Source organism: Bubalus bubalis, chromosome 15 (assembly GCF_019923935.1).
Source record: "Bubalus bubalis isolate 160015118507 breed Murrah chromosome 15, NDDB_SH_1, whole genome shotgun sequence".
Taxonomy (NCBI): Eukaryota; Metazoa; Chordata; class Mammalia; order Artiodactyla; family Bovidae; genus Bubalus; species Bubalus bubalis.
The window spans coordinates 67,520,359-67,536,247 of NC_059171.1; the positions used below are offsets into that span (position 1 = coordinate 67,520,359).

General features: G+C 50.0%; 1 long non-coding RNA gene across 1 annotated transcript; it reads left to right on the plus strand.

The window, feature by feature from the left end:
• The first annotated feature begins 1,107 nt into the window (after positions 1–1,107).
• LOC123329502 lies at positions 1,108–15,670 on the plus strand. Its single transcript, XR_006545041.2, has 3 exons — positions 1,108–2,906; positions 11,750–14,135; positions 15,065–15,670. It is a non-coding gene; the product is annotated as an uncharacterized LOC123329502 (long non-coding RNA).
• The last annotated feature ends 219 nt before the right edge of the window (positions 15,671–15,889 follow it).

A 15,889-nucleotide genomic window follows, 5' to 3' on the forward strand; every position in this document is an offset into this window, starting at 1 on the left:
CTTGCTGTCTGCGTTTGTGGTTGGTCCACAGGCAGGTTCCTGCTATTTAAGAGGTACAGAAATGAGGATTTGTGTCCAGTCTCTGGCTCAGCCTAGCAGGTCTTGGCACCCTGTCCAAGAATCTGGGATTTGCTTATCCTTGGCTACACCCAGCTGTGTTTGGGAGACTTACCTTTGGGGTGAGGCTTTGGCTACTGTGGGCACACCCAGCAGCATTGTACGAATTAGGACCATGCACCCGTTCCTTCTCCCTGTGCCAGGGCACGAGGCTTGGTGAACAGAGCCTGGGCTGGATTCCTGCCTCCACTCACCCCCTTGGATGTTCTTGTAGAGTCCACAGCCTGAACAACCTTTCATAGCAACCTCAATGTAGAACATTTTGCTAACTCTCTCTCTCTCGTTCCACCCCATGTAGGCAGGGGAAGCTCATAGATGAAGCCTAAACCTGCCTTGTGATATGAAACTGGACCTTTTCCTCCCCTAAATGTGCCCTGGACTTGCTCCTTTACTCACTCAACAAACACATAAGACATCTACTTTGTGCAAGGACGCGTCTAGACAACTGGGTTTGGAGCACCAGAAATGAGGTATATGATATGATGCGGCACAGTGATTCTCCAAGTCTGGTTCAGGGACCGTTGCAGGGGGTCTGTGAGATACTAGGATTTTATTCATTATGCTTTAATCCAAACCATGTATTACACAGTCCTGAATGCAGAAGAAGAGATGGAAACCCAGCTGCTTTCTCTTAAGCTCGGCATGAAGGAGATGTGCCAGATACAAAACAGTGCCACCCTTCTCAGTAATTTTTGTTTTATTTTGAAAAATAGGGCTATTTTTCATGAAAAGATATATAATATCTTATGTATTTCATATTTATGTTAAAGTGAAATGGGTTTCTTATTATTTCAGTTGAATTAATGAACATTAAACCTGAGAAAATTTGGGGATTTCCTTGAAGGTTCATTGGTTAAGACTGCGCTTTCAATGCAGGGGTTGCGGGTTTGATCCCTGGTCGGGGAACTAAAATCCCACATGCCGTGGTGTGGTCAAAAATAAATTTAAAAAACATTTTAGTTTCTATTGAAGCAAATATCAGTAGATAGACTCCACAAAAATGAGAGCTCGCTGGGGGCCTGCATAATTGTTAAGACTGTAAAAAGTGCCTGAGGCCAAAGGTATGGGGACTGCTTTTGTGGTGGGGCAGAGCCCTGGGCTTGGAGAATTGAAAATCAATAGCAATCCAGTTCTTCATTAGCAGGTTGTGAACTCTGGGCAAGTCCCTTAATTTTTCCGAGCCTCAGGTTTCTCATCTATACAATGGGAGCCTAATGGCCTCCTCAGAGGGTGATTGTGAGAATTTTGGGTCGCTCGCTGGAGCCTGTGATCTGTGGAGCTGAGCTGTGTGTGGTGTTGAGGTGTTCCAGGGGGACGTGTTGAGTGGATAGTGCCATGGGGGGAGGGGATACCAGTTTCCCCCACAAGGTAAATATGTGAGGATTGGGAAAGTTGGTCAAAGGAAAGGAATTCAGTTTGTGAAATAGCTTCAAAGGGGAATTGGAGGCAATGTGTTTTGCCTTTGATTATTTTGACTGTAGCCACTGTTAACTTTTTTAAACTTCTGCTCATGGTTCTCCTCTTCCTCTTTTCAACAGACAGAAAGGTCTTCTTAAGGTGCAACTAGCTGTCCCTTGCTGGGGTCCACTCAGGGAGGTAGCCTCCATGTCTGCTGGACACAGAGCCCTGGGAAGTAGCTTCAGAGAAGTGCAAAGGCCCACAGGTGTCAAGAGGGGACCAGGCATTAGTCCTGACCAGGCAGCTGATGAGGGGCTTCACCACCAGACTTGCCATGTTGGGGGCAGCAAAATGGCCCTTCCATCAGCCCGTCATGGTGCTGAATTTCTGCCACGTGAGATTTCTTCTGTGGGCTCTGGTTCTTATTTACCAGGAGCCTTATTCTACCTAAGTATAAATAACAGAACAACTTGTCACCAGCCAACAAATGCCTCATGATGGCCTTATTTGTTTGATAACAGAAAGCAGGGCTTTGGGATCATGACCTGGAGAACAGATAAATGTTGCATGTCACAGCCCCTACTGAGTTTCCAGCCTCTGTGTCTTAGCTCTTGGTTCTCCTGGGGCCCCTAGAACCCAGCCGTGGGTTTAGGACCACTCCTGTCCTGGAGAGGATGGGTCTCAAATCTTTAAACACCAGGGACTTAGCATTCTTCCTCCCTCAGCTCCCTTTTCCCTTATCTGTTCCAATTCTGATTCAAGTCTTTTATGACTCCCACCTAACAAGGTTCTACTTGCTTGAAGACTGAGAAATATCAAATTGGAAATTTGTATGATATTTAGGAGCTTGTGTTGGCCCTGAGATCTCTGTCTTCATCTCGATGATGCAGCTTAACTACTGTTCTTCTAATGAATTTCTAGTGGCTTCTTTAAGGCCTCTAGTGGGTGGAGTTCACAGAGTACTGCTTCCTCTCCTAAATGTCCACATTCTGATTCCTGGAATTTGTGAATATGTTGCCTCACCTGGCAAAAGGGACTTTGCACAAGATGTAATTAAGTTAAGGCTCTTGAGATCAGAGATTATCCTGGGTTATCCGGAGGGCCTGATGTAATCACAAAGGTCCTTAGGAGAGGGAGGCAGGAGGGTCAGAGGCAGAGGAGAGGTGATGATGGATGCAGAGGCTGGGCTGATGTGGTTGCTGGCTGTGAAGATGGAGGCAGGGACCCCGAGCCAAGATTCCAGCCTCAAAAGCTGGAGAAGGCAAGCAAATAGATTTTCTCCTAGAATTTCCAGGAAGGAGCACAATCCTGCCAATATGACCCATTGAAACCCAGTCTGGACTTCTGACTCCTGGGATTATAATATAATAAATTCGTGTTGTTTTAAACTGGTAAGTCTGTGGGGATTTGTTACAGTAAAAATAGGAAACAAGTACAGTTGGGAATAAGGACTGTCAGAAACTGATCAAGCGGTTGGTAGATACCCCTCAGGATGCAAGAAGATGTCGTGGTATAAATTATGCATGTTGATGTTTGGCAGAAACCAACAAAATTCTGTAAAGCAATTATTCTTCAATTAAAAAATAAATTAAAAAAACAAAACCCATATGGTAGCCATATTAAAAATTAGAAAAAGTAAAGCATTACCATTCCTTTTTAAAAAAAATAATGCACGGATTCTCCCCTCTAGGAGTTGACAGTCTAGCAGTGGGAACCAGACTTAAGGCAAGTAAGTCTAGAGTGATGAACACTAGGGTGAAGCTGCAGCTCATGCACAGACGACTGAGATGCTGCTTCTGCCCAGTGAGTTCCTGGGAGGATTCCTATCAGAGGTGACATTTGGGTTGGTCCTTAAGGGAAGGGTAAGATTCCCATGAATGGGCAGAGGGAACAGCGTGAGTGACAGCTCAGAAGTGGGAAAGCACAGCATGATCCCAGAACTCAAGGGAGAGTTGGGTTTGGAGCCAGTGATTTTCTATCAGGATGTTTGTCTCTGAGCAACAGACAATCTCAAGTCCCTTCATACAGAAGAAGCCCCAAAGTAGGGAGCATCTAGGTTCACCAATATGGTGCCTCCACGACCTCTCCAGTGACCCCTGTTTTTTCCTCCTCTGTTTTGTACCCTCATCTCACAGAGTTTGCCTTGGCCATCCCCCCCTGCCCCCCAGCCCCAACTCCTCAATCACAGGAGGGCTGCCGCTAATTCAGGAACCTGGTACAGACATGACAGTGTCTAGGAGAGGGCTGGGGACTCATTCTTCACACAAATGTCTACTGATTGGCAAAGAAACTTTTCCAAGAAGTTTCCATTCCTCTTTTTCTCTCTATGTCTCCAAGGCCTGAATTTTATCTCCTGCTTACTGGCAAGAGGACTGGTTTAGGGAAGCATGTGTGAAGAATAGAATAGATTATCAAACAGCTTTGGTGTTCTGTTAACTCAGAAGATGGGCAGATGAATTTTGGATAAGCAACCAAAAGTGTGTGCTGCCAGGGATGTAGAATTGGGGATGAACGAGGGAGGAGGGGGAGGACTTGGATGCCAAGTGGGTATCATCAGTTCGTTTTTCTGGTCTTTGGGAGCCATGGAAGGCTGTAGAGCAAGGGTGTGATCTGACCAGAGCTGAGCTTTAGAGAGATCACTCTAGTATTGTCATGGAGTGAAGAAGGGCATCCCTGGAGGCAGAGAGATAAGTTGGAAGCTAATGCAGTCATCCATGTAAGAGGGTAGCGGTGCTGTGCTCAGCTGTATCTGACTCTTTGTGACTTCATGGACTGCAGTCCCCCAGGTTCTTCTGTCCATGGGATTTTCCAGGCAAGACTACTGGAACGGGCTGGCATTTCCTTCTCCTGGGGATCTTCCCAACCCAGGGATTGAACCCTTGTCTCCTGTGTCTCCTGCATTGACAGGCCAGTTCTTTACCTTTGTGTCACCTGGGAAGCCCTGTAAGAGGGCAGTGAGTGTGAAAGGGAGAATGGAAATGAGAAGCATATTGGGAGCAGAATGGATGGAACTTTGGGCTGATTCTGTCTCTCACCACTTCTCATCCATCCCCAGTCCTGTTGGCACGGAGCTCCCCGTTTTCACAGCTGGGGCTCTACTTCCCCTCGCCTGCTTCTCCCACCAGGTTTACCACCCGCCCCACTTCCATTTCACTCCCCTCTAATCTAGGGGGAACACTATTTTTGTGGGGCTCCAAAATCGCTGCAGATGGTGACTGCAGCCATGAAATCAAAAGACGCTTGCTCATTGAAAGAAAAGCTATGACCAACCTAGACAGCATATGAAAAAGCAGAGACATTACTTTGCCAACAAAGGTCTGTCTAGTTAAAGCTATGGTTTTTCCAATGGTCATGTATGGATATGAGAACTGGACTAGAAAGACAGCTGAGTGCCGAAGAATTGATGCTTTTGAACTGTGGTGTTGGAGAAGACTCTTGAGAGTCCCTTGGAACTGCAAGGAGATCAAACCAGTCCATCCTAAAGGAAACCAGTCCTGGGTGTTCATTGGAAGGACTGATGCTGATGCTAATGCTGAAACTCCAACCCTTTGGCCACCTGATGTGAAGAATTGACTCATATGAAAAGACCCTGATGCTGGGAAAGATTGAAGGTGGGAGAAGGGGACAACGGAGGATGAGATGGTTGGATGATATCACCAACGTGAAGGACATAAGTCTGAGTAAGCTCTAGGAGTTAGTGATGGACAGGGAAGCCTGGTGTGCTGCAGTCCATGGGGGTCACAAAGAGTCAGACATGACTGAGCTACTGAGCACCAACCAACATTTTGGGTCTGACAATTCTCTGTTGTGGGAGGGGCCTGTCCTGAACACAGCAGGGAGTTTGGTGGCATCCTGGCCTCCACCCAGGATGGGTGATAAATGCCTGTGGCACCCTTGCCCCCAGCGTTGACAACTGACCATGTCTGCACGTGTGCCATATGTTCCCTGGGGGCAAAGTGCCCACAGCTGAGAACCACTGTCTGATGATCTTTAAAATGACAAACCTGATAGAGCTGCTCCCTTGCCTCCCATCTTCAATGTCTCTGGAGGTTTCTGGCTACACTCCTTTTGTTGTTGGCTTCTGCACACCCTTTGAACTTCACCCCCAGGTACCCCTCCCCTTCTCTAAGCCTGCTCTGGATATACTGGTCCTATCTCTACTCCTCAAGCCCTTCCCAAGAGTTGTGTCTTATGTCTGAAATGTTCTCCCACCCCTTTGCCTGGCCACACTGAGCATCCCTCAGCTCTTGGAGCCAATGTGACTTCTTCCAGGAAGCCTTCCTGGATTCCCCCCAATCCAGATTGAATCCCCAGTTATGAAAAACTCTCTCGAACACAACCCTCTTGATACAACTGAGGGGCTAAACCAGAAGATGAGTGAGGGGTTGTTCCTGTGAGGGGTCATTTCCTGTGAGGGGTCTGAAATCTGGCTGGTCAAGGGAGGGCAGTTTTTGTGACCAGAGGCATCACATGGAATGTGTCAGTCTGAGGGGTCATGCTGTGTCTGAAAACTGCACGTTATCCTTGTGCCTTCAGAGAAGACACCGCTGGGTGCGTGTAGGAGTGCTTGGGGTCTGGATACGGGTGGAAAGTTCTCGCTGGTCCAAAGAGACCTCTTGGCTGTGAAAGCGTGCTAGCTTTCGTATGAGCTGGGTGGCTTGGGAACCTCAGTTCATGTTTCTGACACTCATTTTTACCACCTATAAAGTGAGTATACATTCACAATCTTCTACCAAGTGAGGCCTGTTTTATAGAGTTGCAATTCAGTTAATGACAACATATATAAAATTCTTGGCACGTCTCAAGTACTCAACAGGTGAATCAACTGTTATTGTACTTGAGTGGGGAGTCTTAGCTCCCTGCCCTGGGGCTCCCTCAACTGAGCGTGTGCAATGTGTGTGTGTATCTGTCTCTGTGTGCGTGTGTCTGTGTGAATGCATGTGTGTGTGTGTGTTTGCATGTGTGTGTCTGTGCATGAGCATGTGTATATGGCAATCTGTGGAGGGGGCCGCCGGCTCTTACTCTGCAGGAAGTCGGAGCACTCCTGACAGCTCAGCACCCTGCCTGCCCTGGTCACGGGCACCTCACCCCAGGTGGTTGGAGGCGGCTGGTTGGCAGTGGTGTGGGTTTTTCACAATGACAGTTTCCTGAAAGTCACCCTGACTTCGGGCTGGGCATTGCTGGGTACCGGCCAAGGGGGGAAACATAGAAAGAGGAAGGTGCTTCCTGTTAGAAAGCAGAGGGCTGGGAGGTGAGACAAGGGGAGCAGGGCCCCAGAATTGAGGTGGGACTGTGGAGCGGCCTCAGCCAACGTCCAGGACTCTCAGGGCCTGGGAGGTGGAGGGGCTGGCGGGGCCTCCCGTGGCCGGTTCTGCCCAGGCCTGGCCAGCCCTGAGCCAGGTTGGTTGGCAGACCTCTCCAGGGCCCTGCCCTGGCCCAGCCGGCCTGGGGCCCTGCCTCTGTCTGCCCTGACTGAGCTTGCTGCTTCCCTCAGCGTCCCCTCTCCTGCCTCTCAGGCCCTGGACTGCTTTGCTTTCGAACCTACTTAGAAAAAAAAGGAAGGAAGCTGAGGGCTTCCCTCCCAGAGAGGCCACCACCCAGCGAGGCCAGGCTGCACGTGGCGGCTCCTAGCTCCCCTGCAACTCCAGCAATGGGGGCCTGCTGGCCATGCAAGACCCCTCCTCTGCTCCCATCCCCATCCGCGGAGCCCTCCGCCATCCTGGGCTGCCTTGGGCTCCTCTGAGGGGAAAGTTATACATCTGTCATATCCCCGGCTTACCAGAGCACTGCCCGATCACGGTGGACGGAAATCCCCACAAACCCTTCAGAGGTGACTGCGCCAGCCGACTACTCGCCTGCTTTCTCCTTTCTTCCCTCAGGACCTGGATTCCATCCGCTCACCCCCTTTGGCAGCTGCCTGTTGGCCAGGGGATTCTGAGCAGGTTTTAGTACCCCCTGAGCCTCCTCAGATGGAGGTATAATACTAACAACCCCCTGTCAGGGCTGACATGACGGTGCAGCAGCCTGGAAATCTCTCACTGCGGCTGGCGCGTCACAGGCTCGTGGTTCACGACCCTGTGTCCTTTTTCGCCCGGGGCAACCTGGTTTATGCCCACTGTCTTAGCGCCATTATTTAGTTGTTTATATTTTGGCGGCATTGCGTAGCGTGTGGGCGCTTAGTTCCAACCAGGGATCGAACCCCATTCCCCCTGCCTTAGCAGCATGGAGTCTTAACCACTGGACTGGCAGGAAAGTCCCTGGTGTCGTTATTAACAGACACCCCTTTTAATTCCCAGAAGTGTCCCGATTTGAACACTAAATGACACAGCCAGGGTCTGTTCCCCTCTCCTAACCGTTGGGGCCCCTCTTCCCTCGGTGGCCCACGGTGGGCTGGGTTCTCGTCCCGGCTCTGCCACCAAGCGCAGTACCGCCTCGGGCAAGCTGCTGCCCTGAGCTTCTGTGGCCCCGGCTGTGTGGCTTACTGTCACCCGCCGCCCTGGAGGGCCCAGCCGTGTGCTGTTCTGGTCTGTACCCTCAGTGCCTGGCACACAGGGAGTGCTTCGCTGGCCGGATGACTGACCTGCTCTGACTGGGGAAGACATCTCTGCCCTGCTTCAGACTCCCAGGGATGCCGGAGGCTGAATCAGGGCCAGCCGGCGCCTGTGGTCAGTGCCCCAGGACTACCGGCTCGCCTCCCCGGCCTCCCCACCCCCAGGCGGGATGTGGGCCCCGGACTGACTCCAGCTGCTTCAAACCTCCTCCCCGATTCCTCAGAGCACCCATTTCCTCAGCTTCGCGCTGGGAGATTGGGCAAGACAGGGTGTCAGGCTGCCTCCAACGCCAGCTGGGTTTCTGGCTTTAGGGGCCGCATTCCACAATGGGCTTGAGGGACACCAAGGCCATGGTGTGGACCCTGGCTGTGCCCCTTTATCATTGTGTGACCGTGGGCAAGCCTCTTATCCTCCTAGGCCACCATTTTCTCAAGGGAACAATGGGGAAATCTTACTTTGGCTGTGGGGTGGAGTCAAGGAGAGGCTGAAGTAGGTGTGCGGTGCAGGGGCCCAAGTAGGTACGTCACACACATCAGCCCCTCCCGCCAGGCTTTGCTTTCCCTCCCCTCCCCCTTCCCCCTGACGTCTCTCCTGGGCAGCCAAGGCGGGACCAGTGTCCCAGCTGGATGGTGGGAACTGGTCACCCTTCACCATACAGTATCTGAGTCCAGAGAGGTATGACAAGAGGCCTAATGGCGATGTAACCAAGAGGAGACTGGGCATCCCTGGTGGATCAGATGGTAGAGAATCTGCTTGCAATGCAGGAGATCCCGGGTTCAGTCTCTAGGGTGGGGAAGATCCCCTGGAGGAGGAAATGGCCACCCATTTCAATATTCTTGCCTGGAGAATTCCATGGACAGAGGAGCCTGGAGGGCTATATAGTCCACGGGGTCGCAAAGAGTCATACATGATTGAGCAACTAACACTTCTTTAAACCGAGAGAAAGTCAAGAAACCACGGTCCCTGAAAGTGTCCAGTGTGGACATGATCGGGTAGCTCACCCATCACAGGCTGATTTCTTGGCAGGAAGCAGGACAGTCCCAGGTGCATGATTCCTAAGCACTTATTAGGTGCTGGCATCTGCACTCAGGTGATGCTTTTCATCTCATGCTGTTCTGGGAAGGAGGCGTTGTTACTCTGACTTCAAGACGGAAATGGCATTGCTTTCCTTGCCTGATTTGTTCTCTGGCTAACTTACTCTCAGCAGACTTGCTGAGGAGACTTGAACCCAGGTGTGTGTATCACCCAAGCCTGCATGTCTTCCATCACCTTCCCCATCCAGGCCCCCCAGGCCTTTGTTCCATCCCCTCTCTCTGTCACAGTTGTGCTGGCCTCTGGGGATGCCTCAGTTTCTTCCTGCTCCATCAGCTGAGCCCTGCCTCCCACCCACTTCTCAGGGCTGCTTTGAAGACGGATCAGAGTGTGTTTTCCCAGAGCTCCCAGGGCCCTCCAGGGCCTCACCGGGGCATCGTGTTATTAGCTAAAGCACAAAGACAGCAGCAGTGTAGCCATAATGAGCGCTCTCCCAGCATCCTGTCGCCGAGGCAAGTGGCAGGCGTCATTAGCCCCATTTTAGAGACGGGAAAGCAGAGGCTGAGATCATCATTTGTGACCTGCCCATGGTGCCACGATGAGTCAGTGGAGGCTCCTTGCAAGCTTCCTTTGTTCTCTTCCCCTCTGGAGAAAAGGAGGGTCAGCAAAGAGAACTGCCACCCTGGGAACATCAGACTCATCTTTAGAGAGGAAAGGGGTACAGCCAGACTCTGTGGCTCCAGCCTGGCCTATGATGGGAGTGGAGAGAAATGAGGATGGGGGTGTCCAGGATCCCTTCCTCACTGGACACAGGCTCTGGTTGGTAGTGCTGGGACAGTGTCCCCCACGTTTCTCCAGCTGTTACTTTGAGGCTGAAACCATGGCCAAGGAGGTGGTGGAGGTGATGTCTATATGTTCTGGTTCTTCTAGCCCAAAGGGAAAGAAACTGATATGGAGGAGGGAGATGGGGAGGAAGGCAAAGAATTCCCATGTGCTCAGCACCTTTCATGTGCCACACATTTTACATCTCATCCCCATTCGACAGATGGGGAAACTGAGGTCAGGGGGTGAAGCATTTCCTGTGGGTAGCACAGCAGGTGGAAAACAGATCTGGTATTTCAGTCCAGGCTTCTTTAGCTGGAAAGCTATTGTTTTGGAAGCAGCCTACCTTGCTCTCTCTTTGGGAGAGGTGGGGTCTACACAGGGTTGGCTTCATGCGTGTGGGACCCGTGTGATCACACAGGCTCCTGCTTTTGCAGGGACCCTGCTGTTGGTCTAATTGGTTCTGCTGTCACTGTCCTTGAAATTCTTAATAAATTTTGAACAAGGGTCCCTGCAAATGGTGTGGCTAGTCCTGGGTCTAAGCACAAAGTTTGCAGAGGGCTTTGGGTTGATCATTTTGACTAAGTGTCCTGACCTGCATTGTAGGAAGCTGAGTGATAGGAGCAGGCCTCGTGAGCATCACATTCATAGGGCTTGAGGGTTTGGTGAGGACCTCTTGTGGGAAGAAGGACCCTGAAATAGAAGCTGGGGTTCAGCCTCAGAGGACCTAGTGCCTGGTGGAGCTTTAGAGTGACAGGTGCTAGAGAACAAAGAAAGGGGACCAGGAGCTCCCCGGGATGCTTTGGGTTGGGTGAGGGCCTTACTTCAGCTGTTAGTCCAGGAAGTTGCTGAGAAACGGTTGATATGCTTAATCATGAATCCAATGGTCAGAACCAGAGGGGAGGCATGACCTGGTTTTTCTTTCAAATAAACACTTGTGGAATATTTTCCAAGTTTTCACCAGGGGAGACTGTGGGCTTATTCCAATGGCATCACTGGAGTGGCTTTTTTGCCCTGAGCACATCTCAGCCAACTCTCCATTTTAGCTGCACCTATGGTGGGTCTCCAGTACTTTGGCCACCTCATGCGAAGAGTTGACTCATTGGAAAAGACTCTGATGCTGGGAGGGATTGGGGGCAGGAGGAGAAGGGGACGACAGAGGATGAGATGGCTGGATGGCATCACCGACTTGATGGACATGAGTTTGAGTGAACTCTGGGAGTTGGTGATGGACAGGGAGGTCTGGCATGCTGTGATTCATGGGGTCACAAAGAGTCGGACATGACTGAGCGACTGAACTGACTGATGGTGGGTCGGGGGCTTCCCTGATGGCTCAGTGGGTAAAGAATCTGGCTGCAATGCAGGAGACACAGGTTTGATCCCTGGCTTGGGAAGATCACCTGGAGGAGGAAATGGCAACCCACTCCAGTATTCTTGACTGGAGAATCCCACGGACAGAGGATCCTGGCGGGCTACAGTCCATGGGGTCACACAGAATTGGACACGACAGAGTGACTTAGCATGCACTCGCCTGGTGGGTTGGATACCACTTAACGAGTAATCATCAGCAGCAGCATGGTGAGTGGATGGTTCCATGTGAGTTCTGACTCTTGCCCACAGCTTCCTGCCTCAGATGCTGGACACATGACTCTCTGATTTCTGTCTTGGGCCCAGCTCGGGGAACCCACTTAGCCTGGTGGAGGAGCAGCCCAGAGGTCAGCGGTCTTGGAAGACTCTTGTTCCTATGTGTATAAGGGTGACTTTGAAATCACATCCTTGGATTGACCTTCCTTCTTTTTCTTATTCATCTCCCTCCCCTCTCATTCTAGTATTTTGGGGCTGCCTCCTAAATGAACTACACTTACCCTTGTCTTTGCCTGAGGCCCTGCATTTGGAAGAACACAAGCTGAAATAGGTGGTATCACAGCATTGTCCGTCTCTCTCCTGGACTACTTTCAGAAGCTGAGGCCGTCTTTTGTATGTCCTTGAAGATGGCAGGCCTTTCATCTTCCAGGAGGGGGAGTTTCCTACCAGCAGCCACACATGATCCAGGACAAAGCTTGGTACAAAAGGAGGTGACAAATCACACTTGGTGTGGAGTGGGGGCTGGAGGCCCTGACAGAAGACTGGCTTTTGCTGAGAGTTGGCTTTAAGTCTGATCTCTGTTGTGGCTCAGATGGTAAAGAATCTGCATGAAATGCAGGAGACACCGGTTCAATCCTTGGGTCAGGAAGATCCCCTGGAGGAGGAAATGGCAACCCACTCTAGCAATCTTGCCTAGAAACTCCCATGGACAGAGGAGCCTGGGCTATAACCCATGGGGCCACAAAGAGTCAGACGTGGATGAAACGACTAACACTTTCCCTTTTTCACTGATCTTCATTGTGCCTTTGCTTTGTGATCTTGAGCAAGTGACTTGACTTCTCTGGGATCCAGGACCTTCATCTGGAAAATGAAGGCCTGTAGCACTCAGCTCCCAGGTTTGTTATGAGGATCGAGCATATTTGTGAAGTTATTTTGTGACTGATAAACAGTTGTACATACACGAATTATGATTGGTTGAAGACAAGATGGGGGGTGCAGTTCAAGAGCTTGGCACCAGTAAATTGTGAAGGCCAGTGTCCCATGGGAGTCTGAATGCATTTGATTGGTGGGAGCATCATTAGAAGGGCTTCTCACGAGGCTTCTGGACCAGGACAACTATTTTCTGGCTGTAGTCACCCTGGTATGCTGGTTACGCAGCAGCTCTTGGTCCTCTGTGGGCGTGTCTTGGAGATACTGTCTGTACGAGAAATAGTGTTGGTTCTGAGCTTGCTTTGTGTGCATTCATAAACTAGTCCTTACAGAAAAACATGTGATCCTGGGGCTTGGCAGAAGACATGCTGGTCTGGTGGGTGTGGGTCAGGGCATTGGTGTAGATGTGAACCCCAAACTGCGTTGTCCATTCATTCAGAAAATAGATTTATCAAGCCACTGCTGTGTTCCGATCACTATGCTGGTGTGTTGGGGGTACAGCAGGAAGCCCTGCCCCTTCTGGGACCACATTCCAATGGAGGATAAGGTGATAAACAAATGTGATGAAGGATGATAAAGCAAAATGAGTAAATGGAGTGGCACTGAGGCATGGATTCCGACTTAGAATCTTGAGAGATCTGGGGTAAAGGCAGGGGCAACAGGCAATGCAAAGGCCCTGAGGTAGGAGAAAGAGAGAGGAGAGGGAGGAAGAAGAAGGGGAGGAGACTGGGGGAGGAAGAGACTGGAGGTAAAGTGAGAGAACTCAGAGAGGTGGTGGGGACATGGGAGGCCAGGTCATGCAGGGCTTTGTAGGCCAATGGAAAATTCAAGTCCAATGACTCCTTATATGTAAAGTGAGGGCTTGGACTAGGCAAGGAGTTTTCAACTCTAAAATGTCTGGCTTTAAAAAGCACCAATGGAAAAAAAAAATGTACCAGTGCCCAGGCCCCACCTAGCATCTCTGGAGACCAAGCCTGAGTTTATTACTTCCCCCTGACTGCCCCCACAGCTCCCACAGCCCCACCTCCACCCCAGGTGACTTTGTAGGCAGCCGCAATCAAAAACCACTGGACCAAAATGCCTTCAGGGCCAGCAGGAAGAGCTTCCCATGGGGATACCTCCCTCCCTTCTGTCCCTCTGGGCATCTTCCTTAGGCTGAGACCAGCTCCAGCCTAGGCCGGCAGCCTGCCTCCCCATCAAACATCCTGATCTGCAGGAAGAGAAGATGAGCCATGTCTAGGCCTTCTTCCTATCCAGGGACCCGGGGACCAGAGGGCACAAGGCAGCGGCCACCCTTGGCCCGGGAGATTTTGTTTACTGTGCACATTTCACTTCTACAGGGCCCACAGCTGCGATCTTGCCTCATCGCAGTTGCCAGCAATGGGGGGCGGGCTTCACCCCGCCTGCTAGTCTCCCAAGTTCCTCTTTTGGGCATGTGCCTGCCCCTCCGTGTTCCCGTGGCTGCGTGGAAGTGGACCGAGGCCCAGAGGGTGACTAAGAGGGGAAGCCCCTGCGCCGAGGCTCCCAGCGGCTCCTGGATTGCGTAAGGGCTATTTTTGAGGCAATTGCAGACCATCTGATGAATCATAGCAAACACACATGGCCCTGGTGCTGGGGACAATCCTTCCTCATGAAGCTGTGGAAAGCGGAGCTTCTCAAAATGAATCAGCAGCAGCTGAACCCCACGTCCGTGGGAGGAGGGTAAGGCTGAGAATTACACATTTCCAAAGTATAGGGGTGCGGCCTCTGGGGGCCTGGGAGTGGGGGCTGCAGGAACCCAGGTCTATGGCTTCCTCTGAACTCCAAGGGTCCCCCTCGCCCACCCGAGTCCACCCTGGAGCCCAGGGCTCTCCATCATGGAACATAGTCCTTGCACTTACCAAGGAGTTGAAGACTAGAAAATCTGAGGAGGTGCTAGGGTAACTGGTTGATGGCAACACCCAGGCTTTGGATCTAGAAACCACAGAGGCCTCCCCTTGACTGGGTGACTGATGCAAGAAGTTCTTGGCCGTAAGAAGTAGGCTCAGACCACTCTGGAGATGGGGAGGCCCTTCTTGTTTCCCCAAAGCAAAGAGGAGTGTGAGCTGAGGGGCAGAGTTGTGTGGTGATGGGGACCTCAGATTCTGAGATTAGATAATACTGGGTTCCAATATCTTGATTTGGTGCCCATGTCCAGATATAGCTGAGACTCAGCTTTATCATTTGTAAAATCAGGAAATACTATCTGCCTGGAAAGACTGTCATTAAGAACACATAAAGATTGGATGAGGCATCGCATATAGATGCTAAGAACTCAGACTGTAAAACCTGGAGTTTCAGCCCTTGCTCTGCTACTCATTGGCTGTGTGTCCTTAAGCAGGTGACTCAACTCTTCTGTCCCCCAGTTTCCTCATCTTTAAGGAATGGGGATGATAGGATAATAGCATCTTTCTCATAGAATTGATAAATAAGCCAATACAGGTAAAATTGAAAGAAGGATGCCTGGTATGTAATGAGTTCTAAATAAGTGCTAGCTATTATTATATAAATGGTTATCATAGCACATTATCATAGATTTTTTTTTTACTGCCAGAGTGCAAGAAAGAATAGCTGTCATTCATTATCATCATTATTTTTTTCTTTTTTAAAAGAGAGCTGGAGTGGTTTTGGATAAAAGCTGGGGCCTGAAGGGGCACTGGAGAGAGGAAAACCTGAAGTCAGGAACAAACAATCCTAAACTTAGTATGGAACCACAAAAGACCCTGAAGTCAGAGCAATCTTGAGAAAGAAGAACTAAGCTGGAGGCATCGTGCTCCCTGATCTCCAACTATATTACAAGGCTATAGTGACTAAAGCAGTATGGTAATTAACGTTAAAATAGATACATAGATCCATGGAACAGAATAGAGGGCACAGGAATAAACCCATGCATGCATGGCCAATAAATTTATGACATAGGAACCAAAGATATACAATGGGGAAAAGACAGTCTTTTCAATAAGTGATTTTGGAAAAAATGGATGGCCACATGCAAAAGAATGGAACTGGAGCACTCTCTTACACCTATTTTAACCTTACAAAAATTAACTCAAAATGGATTAAAGACTTGAATGTCTAAGACCCAAAGCCATAAAATTCCTAGAAGAAAGCATGGGGTGAGCTGCTTTGAATAGGTCTTGGTGATAATTGTTTGAGTCTGACTCTAAATGCAAAAGCAACAAAAGTAAAAATAAACAAGTGGGACTATATCAACTTAAAAGTTTCTGTGCAGGAAAGGAAATCATCAACAAAATGAAAAGGCAGCCTATGGAATGGGAGAAAGTAATTGCAAATCATATATCTGATAAGTGGCTAGTAAGCAAAATACATAAAGAACTCATACAACTCAATAGGAAAACCCCAAACAATCCAGTTAAAAAATGGTCAAAGGCCCTGAATAGACATTTTCCCAAAGACATACGACGGCCACAGATACA